The following is a 16473-nucleotide window of genomic DNA, read 5'->3' as shown; positions in this document are numbered from 1 at the left end:
TTCTACTGTGGCCTTTTATTAGAATAAATCTATGTGAAGTTGTTCATCAGTGTTGACTACATCTCTTCACTAGTTAAAACAGATGTTTATTGTCTATCTGGCTTGTTGTTCAACTACACGGAATACACCCGAACAATTACACCCAAACGCTTGCAGAGTAATTGCGTTGAAATTCAACAGTCATCCATAGTTGACCTCAAGACAGTCTGAACAAGCAACATCACAGTCCTCAATAAAACCTAGATATTTGTTACCAGTTAGGACTCACTGGACTTTGTTAACGGGAGACTATAAATACAAGTGCCTGTCTCGACCAAAGAAAGTGTCGGAGGAGGACAATGGCCTCATGAATGATCTAAATATTTAGCATAATTCTGATAACAGAGTAACAACGCTATTTTCGTGAAACTTAAGAATCAGGGAATCGAACAAATAATTATTTAAATCAAATCTAACGTTGAAAAAAAACAACTAACAGAAACTTCCCCATGAAGGGGGCCCGTTTTTGATTTGCAAGTTTAGGACAGTCCTTCAGAGCTGAGGATTAAAAAGTCCAAAAGTCTTTCAAGACGTCATAGGATAACGACGGTTTGAACTCGGGACTATAGGGACAACAGTCCGAAGCCCATACCATACCACCAGAGGTCGGGGAGGGAAGAGTTGTGTGGGCAGTGGACTTGGACTTGGTATTAAATCAGCCAACGTATACATCAAGACCAGACGATGGACATCTCCAGACGACTTTATATTTGTTTTGTCCAGTGCTCTCAGCGGACGAACTAGATACTCCAAAGATAAGTTGGAGGTTTCAGAAAAATGAAATGAGACTCCATGGAGTGAATTGAGTTCCTGACAAATAAACATGTTGAAGAGAGCATTTTCAGCGCTAGAACACTTTTACACGGAACATATATAATATTTACACAGAACACATGTACACACAACATATTTAATATTTACACTCAACATTCTTACTGAGAACATATTTACACAGAACATATTTACACACAACATATTTACATAGAACATATTTAATATTTACACACAACATAGTTATACAAAACATATATACACAGAACATATTTACACACAGCATATTTACACGGAACATATTTACACATATTATTTTCACACAGAACATATTTACACAGAACATATTTAATATTTACACACAACATATTTACACAGAACATATTTACACAGAACATATTTACGCAGAACACATTTACACATAGCATATTTACGCAGAACACATTTACACAGAACATATTTACACAGAACATATTTGCACTGAATGTGCCGACTCAGAAGTATTCGTCAAAGAAACAAGAGAAGACAGATAAGAGATATGCATATTGTTTATGTCTGACTTGTCAGTCTCATTGTAACTGATTGGGAAATTCTCCTTATTAACCTGGAGTAACAATGGCGCCATCTTTAAGCAATCACGTGAGACAACGGATCTCAAAAAAATAGTGTACTATGACCCCCATTAAAAGGTTGTGCTCTGAGTAACTTGTCTTGAGGCATGTCAACTACATGTCATAACATGGGGTGGTGATGAAAAGACATACATTTAATCCCTGGTGTAGGTAATGAAGTCATGAGATGTATTGTTATAATGAGTTTTGTTGTTGTTGTTGTTGTTGTTGTTGTTTTTTGTTTGTTATCTCTGTTGTTTAGAATAGTTTCTATTAAGTTGCCATATAACTTTGATATAAGTTATTATTTTTTCTCTGCATTATTATAATTCAAAGCTATGGGTTATATTTTATATAAGGTTGATATTTGTCATTTAAAAAGTTGTATTCTTTACTATAAACCTTCGACATTTATCAAGATTGTATCGTAATCTACGTTAAATAAAGTGTAGCATATGTTTTAAGAGGTTCATTTTTTTAAAAGATGTTTATAATTACCATGACAACACGGTGCATTTTGGATGCGAATGGGCGCTACAAAATTGAGCAATTGCGCGCTTATTCAATAATGAAAAATAAGATCTGAAGTTAGAAGTAAATTTAGTATGGGGACAGGAGTTAAACATGTTGTGAGAAGTTAAACTCTTTATCTGATAACATGTTTTGAGGAGTTAAGCTTTACTTATTTTTATATTTCAGACGTTACTTCAAAAAAAAAAAAAGAAGATAATTACGTCCTACGCATTTCATGTGAAAATCAATGACTTAAACTCTGCTAAGTCATTGGTTTTCCTGGCTGATTCAGGCAACCTATTCAATTCTCTGATGGCACTACGAATGTGATTATGCATATGTAATAAGAAATGTGCCTCTATCTTTGTGTCTTTCGGCGTATTTCATTAAATATGGTATGAGTACATTAGCATATTGTTATTATTTGATATTATGACGAGAATTAAAGTTAAAATAAGATAAGATAAGATATAATTTTATTGATCCAATCAAATGGAAATTCAGTTTGACTAAAATTGACAACCTCAGCGTAACTACTTTACAAAAACAATATAGATGCAAATACGAACAACATTCACACAAACAAATGACTTGCCGTTGAATTGTTTTGAAGGGAATCGTTTCAAAAGGTCATGAAAACATTCAATAATACCAGCCATCAAATTAACGTCACCCAGCCTGTAACCATACGCCACTTAGCCATTAGCAATACTACAATTAGCCCACCGGGGCAGTAACCATACACCACCCAAATAGCGACTTTAGACCGCCACCAAAACCAGTTACTTCATCCAATCAAGCCAGCAATTTTGTTTAATTAGTTAGTTGGTTTTTTTTTTAATTGGATGTATACATTTTAAAGAGGGCAGGGGCGGTTCATGGCATAATTTATACAGTTAAGCACCTGCCTCTGAGAACGTTACTTTTTGACCTATCTGAAATGAAGCAGGGGCGGACTGGCTATATGGGCATTCCGGTGGGCCGATACCTGAATGGGCCGGTGGGCCACAGAAAGGACCGCATGGATGCCAATATGTATTAAATTGTAAAAGGTTTTATAAAATTCTCTTATACAAGCGGCATCGTGTTAAAAAGAAATCTCTCTACAGTGTAATAGCCTACTAATTTGATCTAACACATTTTCCGAAATAATGTTATAGCCTACATCCATAGACAGTGTTATTAGTAGGCTTCATCCTACACACTTAGCGATTAAAAAGCTACATAAGGCCTATATTTCTGATAAAAATATAGAGCTCATTGTATGCATGTGTACAGTTATCGATACTCAAATCAACATACCGATTTTGAGGACATGCATACCTATAATTGGATGCCCATCAAATAATATGCCATTTATGGGCTTGATTGAAAATAAATGCCCGGGCCGATTTTGACACACAGTCCGCCCCTGAAATGAAGCTTCAACAACAAAAGGCCAGACTTCAAACCAACTTTTCCTTTCCGAGCTCTGATGCTGCTGCAGTCAACGTTCAGAATTCAAACATCATTCGCCCCTCATTCCTTTTAATTCTCTCTCTCTTTCTCTGTATCTATCTATCTATTTATAAATCTATCTATCTATCTATCTAGTCTATCCATCTATCTATCTATCTATTTATCTATCTATCTATCTATCTATCTATCTATCTATCTATCTATCTATCTATCTATCTATCTATCTATCTATCTATCTATCTATTTATAAATCTATTTATAAATATCTCTCTCTCCCTCTCTCTCTATTTCTCTGTCGATCTATCTCTCTGTCTATCTCTCTATCTATAAATCTCTCTCTCCCTCTCTCTCTCTCTCTATATATATATATATATCATCATCCTCGACCCGTGTGGTGTATTTACATATCTGAGAACGTCTTGGGACAATCATGCAAATAGACACAAACTTACCCCATTGCTGATGAAATTTCCAATTTAATTTGCATAATGTCAAGCAGACGACAGACTCTCGGAGCTTTACATTTGGTTCAATGTTGGCCAACGTTGTCTCTCCACTGACCTCCACTTTAACACCAGGGACGCCCAACCTACGAACTGCTGGCCATATTCAGCCCTTGACACGATACTTCATGCCCCCTGCCCCAAAGTTTCTTACAATTTGTTTGCAGCGATGCGACCAGAGACAGACGGAACGAAAATGCCCCCCTCCCCAGGCCTCCCCCCCCCCCTCAAAAAAAATTTGTTGATAATACTTCCAGCCTGGAGAACTATTTGATTTGATATGCATACAGTTTATATGTAAACTTGCTAAACCACACATACATATCACTCACAATAACGTAACTGACCATACTTTCCATATTTTTCTAGTGCGATAAATAATAAGCCCAGTAATTATGTGTATCTTTAAAAGATTAATCTCCTCGATATGAATTGGACAAAAATTCGATGGTAGGTGTCCAAATAAACAATACGGATTGGGGGCAAAAGATTGAGAATGTCTATGAGTTAGTTATTGTTCTTGCTGTGGTTGATATATTTAGGTTGATATATATATATATCAGTTGTTATAATCACGATGGAAAATTGACTATATAGCCGTCCCCAACACACAGAATAGCTATACTGAGATCAGAATAGATGAGGCTACCTAGCTATGCTGATATCAGAATAGATGAGGCTACCTAGCTATACTGAGATCAGAATAGATGAGGCTACCTAGCTATGCTGAGATCAGAATAGATGAGGCTACCTAGCTATGCTGATATCAGAATAGATGAGGCTACCTAGCTATGCTGAGATCAGAATAGATGAGGCTACCTAGCCATACTGATATCAAAATAGATGAGGCTACCTAGCTATGCTGAGATCAGAATAGATGAGGCTACCTAGCTATACTGAGATCTAAATAGCCTCATCTATTCTGATCTCAGTATAGCTAAGTACTGAGATCAGAATAGATGAGGCTACCTAGCTATGCTGAGATCAGAATAGATGAGGCTACCTAGCCATACTGATATAAAAATAGATGAGACTACCTAGCTATACTGAGATCAAAATAGATGAGGCTACCTAGTTATACTGAGATCAAAATAGATGAGGCTACCTAGCTATGCTAAATCAAAATATGATCACGACAGATCGGTGCTACCAACCTACACAGACTCATGACCTGACAGTCATTACAGTTACGTCTGCTGAAACTTGTGCTAGCTGACGTCATGCACCACGCAGAGACTAACGATTTTTCGCGTACACTTGAAGGACACCCATCAATCTACTAATGATCAAAAACTAGGTGGTTACCAAGGAAACGAAACATAAATTGAATAACGACGTTACCAAAGTATGTTGATAGATACCCAATACCTACTTGACATTTCACACGCGTTAGTACTCATACACGATTCACATTCACACAAACTGATCGGTTACTTAACCAAGGGCTCGGGTTCGAATACCAATGGTGGGAATCCCTCTAAATTAGAGATTTAACGCACTTACAAAGCTCAACAACAACAGCAAAAAAAAAACTGTTATTCAATGGATACCAGCTCATATACAACTCGCCAAGAGTGGGAGAACTTACTCACAAATAAACTGCACTCTATCTAGAAATGAAAAAATTAATTGTAAATAAAATACATGAGAAATGGACGAGCTCTCATCCAAATCACAAGAAAGATGACGCTTCCTATAAGCTATCCCGACAAGATCAACGTCTAATCTTTCGACTCAGGACCGGACACAACAGAATGCGACAACACATGTACCGGAAGCTCAAAATTGGAACCAGTGAAATCTGCCCATGTGGAGTATCACCAGAGAATGCCGACCACGTCTTCCAAAACTGCTCTCTTTACCAAGAGGCCCGATTAAGACACTGGCCCCAAAACACCCCAATAGAAAGAAAACTATATGGAGAGCTCCCAGATTTGGAAACCACTGCGTAGTTCATCTCATATATTGGTCTAGTCATCTGAACACTCCAACATAACAATGAGAACGAAGAAGAAGAAGAAGAAAAGATTTAACTCGAGCTGGTTATCTTATAAATTAGTGTCAGTTAATGTAGCCACATGTTAGCAGGATACAGCAGCAAAGAGACGCCATCTACAATAATTAATCCAATAGAATGAATAGCAATTTAACGTGTAGACCTATATCTATTCAGAAACCGAGACCAATCGTTACAGAAGACCTCAACACTGACCTGCGACGTCTCAACTTGAGGGTTTTGGAGACCACTAGCTCTTTGCCACGTCACAGATCTGTACGACATGGCAACGAGGTATCAGTCTCCAAAGCCCACAGGTTGCGACGTCGCTGGTCAGTGTTGAGGCCTTCTGTGACGATTGGTCTCATCAGAAACACACAATGCAACGTTGTTTTGTATAGCTCTCTTTATAGCCTCCTATGTCTAGCCTAATCTTACCTGTCATTATTTAATGTCATTACTTAATCTGTCATTACTTAGTCTGTCATTGCCCCATTTGTCATTGTTGTACTTGTCAATATGCTTCCTTCTGTTCTAGTTTCCGCTGATTCACAATGAAACTGGCATGTCTTATAGAGAGTACTTCACGTGATGATCAAAACGAGGCTGTTACATCATAGTCTCACACACACACACACTAATTTTTTTGTCTGAAATTGTTTAGGAGGTCCACGTGAAATGTACAAACAAAACAGTGTTAAAACGAGACCATCCATTATAGAAGGCCTGAACACTGAACTGCAACGTCACAACCTGTGGGCAGTTTAGACCAATATCTCGTTGCCACGCCGTACAGACCTGTGACGTGGCAAAGAGCTACTGGTCTAAACTTCCCACAAGTTGTGACGTTGCAGATCATTGTTCAGGCCTACTAAAACGGTTGGTCATGATTGGGTTGCTTCCGAACCGGGAGCTCCGAGTTCGAATCCTTGTATTTTTAGTTTCGTATCTTTAGGGCGCCTCTGGGTCCACCCAACTCTAATTGGTTGGGGAAAAATAAAGACGGTTGGTCGTTGTGATGACCATATGAAGTGCTCGTGAACTGTGGGCTACAGATACAGATAATCTTTACATCATCTGCCCTATAGACAACAAGGTCTGAAAAGGGAAAAGGGAACTTTTCTTTTTTTTCCTTTTTTACTGTTAAGTCATTTTTCAATATTGTACACTGACATATACATATATCAAAGAGAGAATTTTCATTATTCTATCGAGCCGAAATTTTCTCTTATGAACTCTCACACATAAACTCTCACACATAAAATCTCACACATAAACTCTCATTCATAAACTCTCATTCATAAACTCTCACACATAAACTTTCACACATAAATTCTCACACATAAATTCTCACACATAAATTCTCACACATAAACTCTCACACATAAACTCTCACACATCAACTCTCACACATAAACTCTCACACATAAACTCTCACACATTAAATCTTGCTGCTTGACATTTTCAATTTTATTAAAATTTCAGAAACAAAAAATTACTCAGTAGAGATAACAATAATTTCGTATTTTTACAAATCCTCTATTCAGCTTACAAATATATCATCGCATAAAAAAAAACGTGGACTGACACGGTTCTTGAAAACGGCTCAAACCTTTTTTCCTAGAAATTCGGCAATTAATGTAAATCTTTGGGAAAAGAATTACTAGCTCGTTGACCACACTGGAAAAACTCTGTTTATAATTAATCAAAGTTTAACAAAAAATAATTTATCTTTGGCTGGAGATCTAGACAATCTATATCATGAACCCACATACGCTAGTGGATATTCCCGCATGCATTCATTAAAAAATTAAATAAACAAATACATTTTGCGCACTCTCTTCTAAGTCTGGATCTATAGACGTATTATTAGAATGTTATTAACACTGAGTAGATGTATACATGCACTTAGCCCAGATTTTTCTTCGGGAAGTGGGGAATCAAAGTGGAGTAAAAAAAAAACAAACTTTGTTCTATCATTCATTTCAGTCATTAGTTATCAAGTTATTAAGTAATCGCTCTTACAAAGGGTCATTACTTTCATATAAGAGACATTGTCTTTAAAAATGTTTTTTTTTTTAAATGTTACTAGTTCTTATTACTGAGTACCAGAGAAGTAAAAATGTCAAGTTCCCCTTTCAGAACTTAATATTCGTCATTTGTTTCTGGCGGTCTTAAGCTTGAATTAAAATACCAGGATTCGAACCTGGTAACATCCGGCTCGGAAGCCAAGCGCTTTACCACTCAGCCACCGCGCCTCCAAAGTAATAATTATTCTAACAATATACACGATTGTTATCAGCAGCAGACGCCTTGGCTGGCTTGGCCACGTTCGTAGAATGCCAGTAGGTCGACTTCCACGGGACATCCTGTATGGCGATCTAATAGAAGGCAGGAGAGCCGCTGGTCGCCCACTTTTACGTTATACGGATGTATGCAAACGCGACATGAAGCTCTTCAAAATCGACACTAGCAGCTGGGAAAAGTAGCACTGGATAGATCCACATGGAGAGAGAGAGCATAAAGGAAGGGTCTCGGATTACAGATGCCATACACAACAGAAGCAGAAAGAAGGGTGAAAATGCAAGGGCGTCTGGTGATTACAGATGCCCAACCTGTGAACGCAGCTGTGTATCAAGGAATGGCCTCTTTAGTCACACAAGAAGTTGCAAAGGTAAAAGATGGTCTCTCGAGACGTAAAATGCCACAGAGGAATATACACGACTAACCCTCAGGAGGCATTGTAGTCGCTCAACATCCTATAGCCCAGAGAACGTCACTGACACATGTAGACACAGATCATCATCAAGTCTTTACAAACGCACGTTCAACAAGCCACGCAAAGCTAGTGCTGTCTTTAACACACATACATACACACATACATACACACATACACACACACATACATACACACATACATACACACACATCCATAATCCATGAGCATGAAACAATTAAACCCTCCCCCTCCACACACACACAACTGACATAACTCACTTCGGCGTAATAGTAACACTACAACTGTCAGAACATAATCACCCTCCCACGCACTGTGCTGTAGGTGATAATAAGGTAATCACGAGCCGAAACTACAGTGGATCTGGGTTCCACACCGCGCAGATTCTTGCAAGTCTATCGCGATTTTTTTTTTGGGGGTTGGAAACCAACATTGCTATATTTGCTTTTGTCATTGATATTGATTCGACTTTTTCTTTTCCAGTAACCTTCTACATTCCTACTCTCACTCGCACACTATTTTGTAAATTTAATCAGGATATTCAAGACATTGTTGACCATTTTTTGTTTCTAGAAGGGTTTTGGGATTATTTAAGCCGTATCTTAGGATTAATTGGCACTGGATGTAACTTCTCAACTACGGAAATTTCTTATAAAGTCTGTTGGAGTTTAAAAAAAAAATCAAATCTTAGAATGGGTTTATTAAAATGAAAAGTTATAGTGAGTTGGTGAAACAGAGAACATGTAGAATAATTGTATAATACAATAAACAAAACAAGTGGTGGGGAAGAAAGAAAGACCAATGGACCTCATTCATCAATCGTAAACAAACAACATTTAGTCACATGATTCTATATTTCATCTATACAAATTACGTAACACATACTGGCTGTCACGTGACCGTTTTTTTCCGTTGTTTTATCAATATTATCACGTGGCTAAATGTTATTTGTTTACGATTGGTGAATGAGGTCCATTAGGAGCTTCACTTATTACGTAAACACAAGCGGTGTGCCATTGACGCGCTAGTGTGCAAATATAAAAAATGTCAATATGTTACAGAACCAATGTTTGTAATGTAAACTATTATAGCTCTGTAGTTTCTTATCTTATCTTATATAATACAGACGTTACTTCAAAAAAGAAGATAATTACGTCCTACGCGTCATGCATATAAACCCATGACCTAAATTCTGCCAAGTCACTGGTTTTTCTGGCTAGCTCAGGCAAGCCATTCCATACTCTAATAGCACTAGGCAAAAAGGAGAATTTGTATAAATTTGTTCTAGCATATGGAACGAGGAATGTGCCTTTATCTTTTTGTCTTTCTGAGTATTTTATTAAATTTTGTGTTTTTGTATTTGAAGATTATGGTTCAGTGTCTTATGTATAATTGCTACTTTACTTTTGAGTCTTCTATCCTGAAGGCTTTCTTAATTTAGTGCTTTTACTAAAGGTGTTTCACTCTAGTCAAGTGTGAATATTCGTTTGCTATGAATCTCACTACTCTATTTTGTGTCTGTTCCAGTTTCTTAATGTTTTCTTGAGTTGAAGGGTCCCAAACGGAGGATGCATATTCTATTAGTTTGTGTATTACGTTGATGATAGTCGATTTATTTTACTTTTAGAAATACAAGAAATGTCAAGTGAAAATGGCCGAAATACAAACATGGGATTGTGGAATGAATGAGGGCGCGTGCTAGCTTCTTCCCAGATTTTTCTTGCTTCATAAGTTTGTCAAAATTCATGTTTTAGTCTAGAATGTTATAATGAAAATATCGTGTATATTATGAAAAATAATACCTTAATTTACATCCAGAAATGGAATCTATGCACGCTGTTGCTCGCTTGGGGTAAGCTTGTAGCATACAGGAAATGCTTCAAAAATTAGTCTAACATAGCTTTCTTTTTTGTTTTTATTCAGATTTATCAAAGAACAGGCACGTGAGACTGGCACGCGAGACTGCGGCAAAACAAATTGCCTTATCATTTCATTTAGCTCAGGCACAAAGAACACGTCTGTTGGCGAATGATGTAAAATATTGAATACATCTTACCAACAGTAATACTAGAGAACCAAACAAAGAAAGTGACCTAGTAGCCCAGACTTCAATCTGTGGAACTGGAATGGCTTCTAGAAAGATACAAGATACTGGCTCCAAAATACCCGTATAGAAGAAAACCTGTATGGAAAGCTGCCTGTTCTGGAAACTACTGCATAGCACATCTCGTATAGATAAGATCGGTTATCTGACTTCTCCAGCATCATACTAAGAACACAGAAGAAACTATAAAAAAAAAAGTATAAAACTTTAGCATCAAGGAATTACACAGTACTGAACTAAATGGAAAGTAAACTCTTCATGTACAGAAATTGATACAGTCGGCTATCGCTCATTGCAAATTTTATATTATATTTTCTTTTAAATGTCTAATAATATTTTCTTTCTTGCCACCAGCGGATAAATTATTATTTTTTTTTTATGTTACCCCCCCCCCTTTTTTTTTTGTTCACATCGTAATGTTAATGTAGCCATTTATTATTGAGAGAGGGAAAGGAAACATAGGGCGTTTAACAGTCTTTATCCGGCCCTGATCATGGGCCTCAATACTTTTTTTTTGTTCGGTTTTATTAATAAAATCCTAAATGTGACTGAATGAATCGAGCCAATAGTCTCTAGCACAGGGTCACACACTGTGTCTCTTATACAATCAGACGTGAGCTGTGCGTGAGACGAGACGCTGTGTGGTGTCGTGAGTTATAAATAGAATCTGAACTTCATCAAAAGACATAGAAAGAATTATAATCGTTAAGCCTACTCCTTAAATACACACACACAAACAAACACGCACTCTTAGCACGGTAATGACTACCTGGATTATAAGGTTGACCCAATTTTATGTTTTAATTCTCTCTCTCTCTCTCTCTCTCTCATTCTATCTCTCTCTTAAGTGGCTCAACTTCTGAATAAGGTAAACTGACTGAGAGTGCAACTCATAGAAATAGTTTGTCTAAAAGCGAGCTGCCCTTTACAAGATGCTAAGTCAATAGTAATACCGTAACACACAATCAATAAAGGTATTGCTATCACAATCCTTTCTCTCTCTCTCTCTCTCCAACAGAAACAGTCACCACAGTCTAATCAAATTGTATATATAACTTTCTTACACCATATTGTTTCACTTTACATTCTATATTAATATTTTCTCTAAAAAAAAAATAAAGTCCACCAAAGTAAATGAACTGAAAAACAGTGTCAGATGTAGCTATATGTGAACAAAGTATGCATAAACCGAAGACTTATTCTAAAACTAAATCTCAATATTACTTTAAAAAAGTGTTGTCTTTTTTCTATGTAGGACGAACACTCCACAAATGTCAAATATATAAAATAGAACGCTTTTCTTCATACAACTTATAGGCTACAATTGTTAATTTAGAAAATTATACACAATAAATGAAAGAATATCACATAACATGTAAGTGTAGTTACTTAATGGGAATCCAAAATTAAACAAATGTTATAAGTCATGCTGGTCTAAGAACCCTTCGTAACAGTAATAGCGTCAACAAACATTATACTTCATTATATAGTTACATTGCTAAATAAGATGTCAGTCTTCACGAATATCAGAAATTACACATTGGAGCCTAAGATAAAAAAAAAACAACTACTTTTGAGATTGTATTTTATTTGGAGGGTGGGTTGTGCAGGGAGGGTGTCACTGGAAGCCCCCCCCCCCACACCCTCATTTTTTTCTCCTGTTTACAGAGTCCTTATGTTATACATCTTCATATTGTTTTAACATGCTATATCTGGTCTAGACAGAACCAGGAGTCAGAATTCCAGACTCTGTATCTCAAGGATCCTGATTACGATAGTCCCGTGAATACATAACCAACTACATCTAGATCTACTTACCCTAATTACGCTAGGATTACATGTTGAAAAGTAACTGGCCAATACTTTGAAACACACACACAAATAGTGGAAACACATTAGAAAAAAAAAACACTCAAATTTCACCGTATAATGTCCAGCCGATGGTCAGATCCTCCTAGCACACACGCTCACTCTAGAATGTATTTCTATCTTACTGGTCCGTGGTTAGTAATCCAAAGCGCCTCTGGCCAATATTGTTATGTTATGTACTTCCCCACGCTGCTGGAAGATTGTGCCAACAAATAGGACATCCCCAGGACAATGTCTCGCTCCCCCCCATTTCCCAACTGCACCACACTGCCGTTATGGTCAACTAAGAACTGGAGCGGCAGGGAAAGGGGAGAGGTTAGGGAGGAGTACGGTGGAGAGTGAGCGAGAGAGAGAGAGAGAGGAGAAATAGAGAATGGGTGTGTGCGCTTGTGTGTAGGGGGGAGGGGGCGGGGTGGATTTAGAGTAAAGGAAGAAAAAACTGAAAAAGGGTTGGGGGGCGTTACGATAAAAGAATGGAAACCGATTCTCCACAGTCTATTTATCATAATCGGATACACGTTGAAACTGGGATGAGTCCGTGTCTATAGAGTGAGTAAATGTGAGTGCGTTTGTTTATTTGTGTGTGAGACTATAAGGAAAAAGAAAAGAGAGGGGGGGGGGGTAAATTATGTGGGAGATATCAAAAAGGGGAGGGAGAGAAATGTGGGAATCAGCTGGTCCAGTGCGCTTGACACATCCGCATGGGCGCGTGAGATGCGCGCGCTAAGTCTATTCCGCTCAACCCAAACTTAAAAAAAAAAAAATCGTGAGGGATCCGAGAAGAAACATAAACGAAACAATGCTTGGCATCGATACACTTGGCTCGGCATCGATACACTCAGCTGGCATCGATACGCACAGCTCGTCGTGGCAGACGATCGATGCCACCATGCTATATCGCCTCGTCCCCCCCCCCCACGTGCGCCCGTAAAGCAAGGAATGATAACAGAAAATGCTGAAGTAATGAGAGCTTAGAAATGGAACAAATTGAGTCTAATCATCTACTACCAAAAAGAAAACAAACAAACAAATTATAAGGCAGGAACACAATTTACAAATATAAGGGATTCCAGTACATCACATACAGAACTACCTAAATTTTGATAGTCGCACTCCAAATGTAAGACCAAATGCATCCTTCAAACCTTGCTATCCATAGGGCAGATGATGTAAATGTCATGTGCTTGCAGTGCTTCTATGACCAAAAATTAACGAGTGTGTCATGTGGCCAGCACAACGACCACCAGCCTTTATGTTCCTAAATTCATGTCAGCTATCCTTTGGAGATAGATTAACACAAGGGCGTCCTAAAAAAAATCCTGAAATTGGAAATCCTAGTCTTCACCAGATATGCTTCCCATGTTCGTTATCCGAAGCAGACGTACATAAAATCAAATTCAAACAAGAGAAATCTTGTGACTCTATAATGATGTCAATCACCTTAAGCGATACCCGCCACTCCTGCTGTATATATATACATCCTATATATATGTCAGACGTGTGTTTTGGGTTCTAGTGGGTGTATGTGTTCAATGTTCAGCATTTCTCACAATTCCAACACTTCAGGACTCAGACTGTACAGGAAACACGTGACAATGTTCTGGAATGAAAAGCTTGAGGGGGAGATGGGGCGAGGAAGGATTGTCCCTAATAAAAAAAAACACGTCGCTATTTAGACAAATGTTTAGCGCTACATTTATTCTCTGATGAGGTCATCAAAATCTCAAAATCTGACGTGATGGTCTCGTCTGCTCAGTTTGTTTTCTGACTAAACAAAGGGTAATAATTAAGACCGGTGATGGGCAAACTTTTATTTAGAAGCGGGTGAAAAACATTTAGGAAACATTTTGGCGGGACATAACAATTATTATTATTACTTCATTTTATTAAAAAACATCTTAGATTTTAAAAATACCAAAAGGAAAATAAATGAAACTAATGCGATTATGCATCAAATGTTTGCATAATATTTAAGATAAGATAAGATAAGATAACTTTTCTCAGTAGCACTGAGGTCTTCAAATCTTTTCTCCAGATTCGCTTTCAAATAACGCATAACAATAATTGAACAGTCTTCGATTCCGAAGATTAAAGATTAGTGCAGTGATTACTAGTATCTAGTTTTGACCTGCATATATTTCCACGCCTGACGCAAACAAAGCCTTTGTCCGCCGGGGGTCTATTTAAGTTTTCTTTTCGTCTTCTGAACATGTCTTCTACAAGGGGGGGGGGGCTCTCAAATATGTGTTTCGCGACATTCATGACAGCTCTCCAACTGTCTCTTTCAGAGTTCATCTGCTGCCACCTACGTTCTTCTATGCCATTTATGGCAAAATGGCACCTGAGTTGATCTTTACAGCGCTTACGAGGGCACCTCTCATACGCCGTCTTCCTTTAAGCGCGCCACAGAAGAACTCCTTTTGCATGTGGTTGTCCCAAATGAGGGTGTCAGCAATCCAGGCGCCGTTCCTTAAGGGTCCGTTTCATAAATGGCGTGTCCCAGGCGGTTAGCCTGGTATGGAATAGGAAAATGGCAGTGGTTCCCTGTGTACAGGGCCTTCGATCGCGTCTCTAGTCCTGGGTGACCATGTCACTGTAAATAGCAGCGTCAAAATAGACTCTCGTAAGACCCACTGCCAGACAGCAAATACTGTTCAATCAAGCCGGTGCGAAGGAGCTCTTGTTCGCTTTTGCTGGCCTAGAGTTTCAAAAGCCTATGGCTTAACTCTACTTGACAGTTTCAAATTGGTGTCCAACCCGGCGATGTTGTCGATTGCTAAGTAGCGCTTCTTCATTCTACACTGGTATCCAGTACAACATGTTTTTTGTAAGGTAGTCCTGCCAGCGTATTCCAGTTATGAAGATACTCTCTCTAGACATTTTGAGACCTAGACACTTTTAGTCTTAGACATTGAGAGAGCTAGACACTTGAGATCTAAACACATTGCAATGTAGACCTATCAAGAGCCAAACATTTAGAAAACAAAACAAGGCCTAACCTATACGTTGTATTCGTCTATGTTCCTATCTATTCACAGTCTTATTAAGAGTGTCATAAAAGTCATCCATTATTTGTCAAGCAAGTTCAAACGACCTCCCTGGCAGTGAAAAGGGAGCTTATCAAGAATGGCGGGGAGATAATTGGGAAGCACAGAACACCAGTGTGTGATTTTATTTGAAATAACAAAATGTTGAAAAAGTTGGAAATGGAAAAAGTAAAAAGAGAAAAAATAACGATCCCTGCTACTTTGTTCACTATACACCTGACATACCATTATAATATTTTATTTAAGATGTAGACCTGCCATCATAATGAGTTACTTACCCTTATTCTCATAATATTTTTGATATATTCATAATAGACCTACCATGATCATATTTCTTACTACACACATATATCTGTATATATAATTCTCTACGTCGCCCAACCATGTGGGACACCACGCACGCACGCCGACGCTCTAGCCTTCGATGAAAAAGTCATGGAAAGATAACTCTATTATTTCTACAAATCGGACTAGAGTTACTCCACGTAACTTTCGCGCGACAGAAAGCGCGGCTCAGAAAAAAGATGGGGAGGGGGGGCGGAAACAAGTTATCTTCTCTGTATATATAACTGTGTCTTTCAGGAAGTGCTCATCCGTCACTATATAGCAACGTTTACTACGCCGCGGGTCGGCTAGTATAGAATAAGAAAGAAAATGTCCCAAACAGAAAATTAACAAGGTTACAAAAGACAGTTTGTGTGGAAACACAAAATCAAAATCGGCCCCCGAAGAGGTCCACCCAGGCAGGCTTCAATATTTTGAGAAAGAACATCCAAATGAAATTATATCAAAGACAAATGAGAGATAAGAATGGAGAAAGAATGT

At 38.0% G+C, this 16473-nt stretch overlaps 1 protein-coding gene across 2 annotated transcripts in view; it reads right to left on the bottom strand.

Annotated features, from left to right (window-relative positions):
• The window catches only part of LOC106062321 (potassium voltage-gated channel protein Shaw-like), a 93863-nt gene extending 80977 nt beyond the window's left edge, over positions 1-12886 (bottom strand). Inside the window, exon 1 of one of the 2 annotated variants that reach the window (XM_013220591.2) lies at positions 12551-12886. The gene's annotated coding sequence lies outside the window, so the exon portion shown is untranslated. The remainder of the gene's footprint in view (positions 1-12550) is intronic. The other variant, XM_013220598.2, reaches the window with a different exon arrangement.
• Positions 12887-16473: the final 3587 nt, after the last annotated feature.

Source organism: Biomphalaria glabrata, chromosome 5, assembly GCF_947242115.1.
Source record: "Biomphalaria glabrata chromosome 5, xgBioGlab47.1, whole genome shotgun sequence".
Lineage (NCBI taxonomy): Eukaryota > Metazoa > Mollusca > Gastropoda > Planorbidae > Biomphalaria > Biomphalaria glabrata.
Note: the sequence above shows the minus strand (reverse complement) of the source record. Positions and strands in the feature narration are given on the sequence as shown.